We start from the raw sequence: 6,185 nt of genomic DNA, 5'->3' as shown, positions 1-6,185 counted from the left end.
AGATAACATTTCCAAGAGAATCAAAGAACTGAGATGTAGACTCTTCACAGTACCTAGACGTACACAATTCCTGTAAAAAATAGCACTGTAGTTGGAAATTGTCCTATGATTGTCAGATATCAAAAATGCACCTTTACATTTTTAACAGTGTTACTTTTAGAGTGACATTACTCCAGTCTGAAAAAAATAAGCATAGTTCTGCTCACCTTCTTCGAGACATTTTATCCCGTGACCTGATGAAAGCACCCTTTGCCTTTAAATAGTACATTTCATCCAGTTTATTTTGCTACTTAATTAACTCAGATTTATCCGTGTCTGAAAGACTATTAGAAGGTCTCTGGAAGAGCCAGGTAATTTGTGATATAACAGTTCCCTCTTTTATCCTTCTAGTCTTTGCAACATCACTGCTATAGATTCTTAAGTATTTATCAATTTCAAATTTTAGAAGTTCCCAGTTTGTCCTATAGAGACGTTCACTCTGGTCTTTATTGCACAAATACAGTATATAATAAAACCTATAATATTACATTTCATGTTTTAAGATGGAGCTATTAAGTTTCCAGTATGAAGCTTTGCGTTGAATGTCATTACAAGGAAATATTTGAACTTTTAAGCGAATAGCTCTATGGGCTGTTAGAGGCGTGTCAAGAATATGAACAGATACATCATTTCTTAAGCCCTTTGAAACCAGCCAATAGTCAATAAGTGAACATCTGGCACATGTTTTGTTACACCAGGTATAGCATCTCTCAATAGGAAACCACTCTCTCCATATATCAACTAGATCAAACCTCTGCATAAATAACTTTAGACTGGCATTCAGAGAAGTAGACTGTCACGGAGGCCACCCATGAAGAGCAATATTAAAATCTCCACCTATTACTGTAAGAGTAAGATTTAGGTAACCAATATAACATTTGATTTCCTACATCCTCCAGAAGGAAATCATTTTCTTGTTTTGAGTTGTACCAATACATATTTACAGTAACCAAAATTGTTTGACTAATTTAAATTACTAGACAAAGATAATGACCACTTGAGTCATGATCTGAATGAAAAATGACCGGCAAAACCATTTTTTATGTAGCGACATCTGCTGATCGTTCTGAACCATTTAAAAGCCAAATATCATTACCCCATTGCAACCTCCAAAAGTTAGCATCATTTACTGTAGAATAAGATTTTTTTTTAATTACAATAATCTGTTTTCAGTTGCTTAACAACAAGAAACAAGGCTTCACGTTTCAGTGTCTCTTAACCTAATAGCATTAAGACCAACTATTGACAAAGACAAGGTGAACAAGAACACAGAGAAGAAAAGAAAATTCAGGAATTGTTGTCAAGTGCTCACAGGTGGTAACTGAGTACAGAGCAGAACAAAACAAGAGCCGCACCATATAGACCTTAATGAGTGAAAACATTTGCTGCCAATCAGCTATATAAACAATGTATTTGCTGTCAGTCAGCAACAAAAACACTCTTTCAAGTGGCCTTTTCATATAAAAGGAAATAAAAACAATGTCTATCAGAAACAGAATAACATAGTGTACCTTCATTGTCCACACTACAAAAAGTTCAATGCTCAGACATCTGCATAGTAATAGGACGAATGCATTGTTCCATCAATAACTTTATGTCACTCCTCTCTCTGTCAGCCTTGGAGAAATCCTCAGCAAACTTCAGACAGTTGGTTTGCAGGTAGTTGGACTTCTTCTCTTCCTTCCACACTGCAACTCTGTAGATCCGCTTCGTAAACTGCATGATGATGCTTCTGGGCTTGGAGTTGTTTGGATGCTTGGAGCCAAGATGGTGAACGGTGTCAATCACCTCAAGGAGTTTGGTCTTCTCTTCTGGGAGAATAGCTTGACAGATCCGTATGGTCTACTGACATATATCTTGCATCTCCACCTTGGGTACCGCCTGCAGTTTCAGGTTCCAATGCCTCAAGTAGCTCTCTATTTCGGTGATCCATCTCCCACACGCATCCCACCTTCTTCTTTCTGGATGCGCTTTTCAAGGTGGGTAACCTTTCTTTCATATCTTTTATCTCTGCACAAGTCGACCTTCTTTTTCAACGCTACAATTTGAACCGCGTTGCTACCAATCATTTCTTTCCAGGGCATCAGATCTACTGTTGATTAAATGCGAAAATGTGGTATTGATGTCCGCCGAGTTGAAGTTACTATAAGACCTGCCTTTTTTTAGGGGCAGGAGGTTTGCTGGAGTGATGGGTAGAGGTGGAAAGTCCTCAGTGTCCATAAGAGACAGTTGGGGACTATCCACTGGGGCAACAGCGTAATCGTGGCAGCTAGCGATTACAACATTAGCTTGAGCTTCAGGAGCTTGTCTGGACATGTCCATTTGATGTGATGCTGTGTCCATGCTAGCCGTTTGTCTGTCTTTACGTTTCACCAGGGCTGAACTAAGCAATAAGATTAAACTGTCTTAAATAATCTCAAATTGTTAAACAGTCAAAGGAAAGATAACTATAGCTAATTTGTAGGAGTTTAACGAATTCACCATGAATTCCAAGTTTTAATACGGAGCTCAGTGAAAAGTGTGCGCTCACAGCGCTATCTTGGCGAGACCGCACGGTGCCTAGCGAGTCTTCGCCACACAACAACACACTCACTCGTCATCCCAAATTGTAAGCAAGCTAGTTACTATTGGTGCTTTCAAGACAACTGGTAACAGCGTACCTTGCTCACTGCCTGTAATTATTATCTTACCATGATGCAGTGAGCTACCCTGAAGGAGCAGAGTCTAACGCCAAGACAACGTATTGCATGTATTGTAATCTTTCAAATAAATGGTTAAACAAACAAGTGATGTTTCCTGTCTGAACTTGCCTCAACCACATCTTTCCATGCCTTATCTACACCATTAGCTCAATAAATGATTGTCATTAGTGCATTAGCATACATTCAAAATAGAGATTATAGCCAGGACTCATTATGGGTATGATTAGGACAGGACACATCCCCTTGTAAGATGTTTGTTGATAGGATTTAGTGAGTGGATTTCTTGGATCCCATTCTCTGATGAGAAATAAAAGAGAACCACGCCTTGATTATTACTACAGGGAGCCCATGATGATTACAGATGGAGGAAGAAAAAAGCTGAGAACCAAAAGCTTTGAGCAAAATTGAGAGAACATTTGCACATCTTCGTACAGTTGGCAACACCGATTAACAGCACATTGCAGCTCTCTGGAACTTAACAAATACAATAATTTGTTCCAAAATGTAGGCTATAGTTTTTTATCCTTTGATATGGTCTAGTATAGTGGTTCTCTTTCAATTTAATGTACCCCCATTCACATATTGATCTGTGTATGAGTCTTCCCATTTCCCCCTTGTGAATAGGCCAGATACTGCCATGGGTACTTAGCCCAGGAAGAGACCCACTGTCTTACATAAAGCCTTTCAATGTACTCCTGAGCCTATATCGTGGAACTCATTTCTTGCCAAAGTGTGACATCAAAACGTACACGCAAAACAATCTGGATACATTTTTTCAAGAATAAGTGTTTTAATGAAAAACTTTGATTCCAGAAAGTTACATCATTTACTTTAGAGCTTGAAAGATGTATCAAGGGTTGCAGGTGAATGTAATTTTCTTCTTACATCTGCAGAGGGGAAAATGCAATGAATAGGTAGATAAAGTACATGTAAGAAATTAATGATTTAACAAACTGACCAGCATTTGGGTAAAAGCATTGGAGGAATATTGACTCAGTTAACTAAATAATGTATAGCACATACTGTATAGTATATGAGTCAGACACACCACATTACCAAAAGTATGTGGACAACTGCTCATTGAACATCTCATTCTAAAATCATGGGCATTAATATGGAGTTGGTCCCCCCTTTGCTGCTATAACAACCTCCACGCTACTCGCTTCAGCACTCGGCGGTCCTGTTCTGTGACCTTGTGTGGCCTAAAACTTTGCAGCTGAGCTGTTGTTGCCCCTAGACATTTCCACTTCAGAACAGCAGCACCTACAGTTGACCGGGACAGCTCTCGCAGAGCAGAAATTGTATGAAATGACTATGACGGTGCCACGCTGAAAGTCACTGAGGTCTTCAGTAAGGCCATTCTACTGCCAATGTTTCTCTACGGAGATTGCATGGCTGTGTGTTCGATTTTATACACCTGTCAGTAACGGGTGTGGCTGAAATGGCTGAATCCACAAATAGTCTTGTGCAGTGCATTCGTAAAGTATTCAGACCCCTTGAACTTTTTCCATATTTTGTTATGTTACAGCCTATTCTAAAATGGATTGTTACAGTATTCTACTATCTCCTCCTCTGACGAAGAGGTGTAGCAAGGATCGGACCAAAATGCAGCGTGGTATTCTTGATACATATTTAATGAAGACGAAAAAACATACAATACAAAAACAACAAACGTAACGCGAAAACCTAAACAGTCTCTCTTGTGCTAACACACACAGAGACATGAACAATCACCCACGAAACACTCAAAGAATATGGCTGCCTAAATATGGTTCCCAATCAGAGACAACGAGAATCACCTGCCTCTGATTGAGAACCGCCTCAGGCAACCATAGACTTTGCTAGAACACCCCACTAAGCCACAATCCCAAAACCTATGAAAAACCCCCATACATAAACACACCACAAAATAAACCCATGTCACACCCTGGCCTGACCAAATAAATAAAGAAAACACAAAATACTAAGACCAGGGCGTGACATGGATAAAACATGTAACAAATGTCATCAATCTACACACAATACCCCTAAATGACAAAGCAAAAACATATTTTTATTTGTATAGATTCCTGCTAATTTATAAAGAAGACATTTACATAAGTATTCAGACCTTTTACTCAGTACTTTGTTAAAGCACCGTTGGCAGCGATTACAGCCTCAAGTCTTCTACAAGCTTGGCACACTTGTATTTGGGGAGTTTCTCCCATTCTTCTATTCAGATCCTTTCAAGCTCTGTCAGGTTGGATGGTGAGTGTCACTGTACAGCTATTTTCAGGTCTCTCCAGAGATGAAATCAAATTGTATTGGTCACATACACATGGTTAGCAGATGTTAATGCAAGTGTAGCGAAATGCTTGTGCTTCTAGTTCCGACAGTGCAGTAATATCTAACAAGTAATTTAACAATTCCCCAACTACCTAATACACATAAATCTAAAGGGGTAAATGAGAATATGTACATATAAATATATAGATGAGCGATGGCCGAGCGGCATAGGCAAGGTGCAATAGATGGTATAAAATACATTATATACTGTACATATGGTATGAGTAGTGATTGAGCCAGTGATTGGAGTAGTGATGAGCCAGTGATTGGATCTCAATGTAGGCAGCAGCCTCTCTGAGTTAGTGATTGCTGTTTAGTAGTCTGATGGCCTTGAGATAGAAGCTGTTTTTCAGTCTCTCGGTATCAGCTTTGATGCACCTGTATGAACCTCGCCTTCTGTATGGTAGTGGTGTGAACAGTCAGTGGCTCGGGTGGGTGTTGTCCTTGACGATCTCTTTGGCCTTCCTGTGACATCGGGTGCTGTAGGTGTCATGGAGGGCTGGTAGTTTGCCCCTGGTGATGCGTTGTGCAGACCGCACCACCCTCTGGAGAGCCTTGCTGTTGAGGGCGGTGCAGTTGCCATACCAGGCCATACCAGGCTGTGATACAGCCTGACAGGATGCTCTCGATTGTGCAACTGTAAAAGCTTGTCAGGGTTTTGGGTGACAAGGAACATTTCTTCAGCCTCCTGAGGTTGAAGAGGCGCTATTGCGCCTTCTTCGCCACACTGTCTGTGTGCGTGGACCATTTCAGTTTGTCTGATGTATACGCCGAGGATCTTAAAACTTTCCACCTTCTCCACTGCTGTCCCTTCGATGTGGATGCGGGGGTGCTCCCTCTGCTGTTTCCTGAAGTCAACGATCATCTCCTTTGTTTTGTTGACGTTGAGTGAGAGGTTGTTTTCCTGACACCACACTCTCACCTTCTCCCTGCCCTCACCTTCTCCCTGTGGGCTCTCTTTTTGTTGTTGGTAATCAAGCCCACTACCGTTGTGTCATTTGCAAACTTGATGATTGAGTTGGAGGCGTGCATGGCCACGCACTCGTGGTGAACAGGGAGTACAGTACAGAAGGGAGCTGAGCACGCACCCTTCTGGGGCCCCAGTGTTGAGGGTCAGTG

General features: G+C 40.9%; 1 protein-coding gene across 1 annotated transcript in view; it reads right to left on the bottom strand.

Moving 5' to 3' along the window:
* Positions 1-3,507: 3,507 nt before the first annotated feature.
* Positions 3,508-6,185, bottom strand: part of LOC112265380 (alpha-2-macroglobulin) — a 42,178-nt gene continuing 39,500 nt past the window's right edge. The window contains exon 36 of the mRNA XM_024442608.2: positions 3,508-3,628. The gene's annotated coding sequence lies outside the window, so the exon portion shown is untranslated. The remainder of the gene's footprint in view (positions 3,629-6,185) is intronic.

The sequence above is a fragment of the Oncorhynchus tshawytscha genome, linkage group LG13, assembly GCF_018296145.1.
Source record: "Oncorhynchus tshawytscha isolate Ot180627B linkage group LG13, Otsh_v2.0, whole genome shotgun sequence".
Classification (NCBI taxonomy): domain Eukaryota; kingdom Metazoa; phylum Chordata; class Actinopteri; order Salmoniformes; family Salmonidae; genus Oncorhynchus; species Oncorhynchus tshawytscha.
This window is presented reverse-complemented; position numbering and strand designations above follow the sequence as displayed.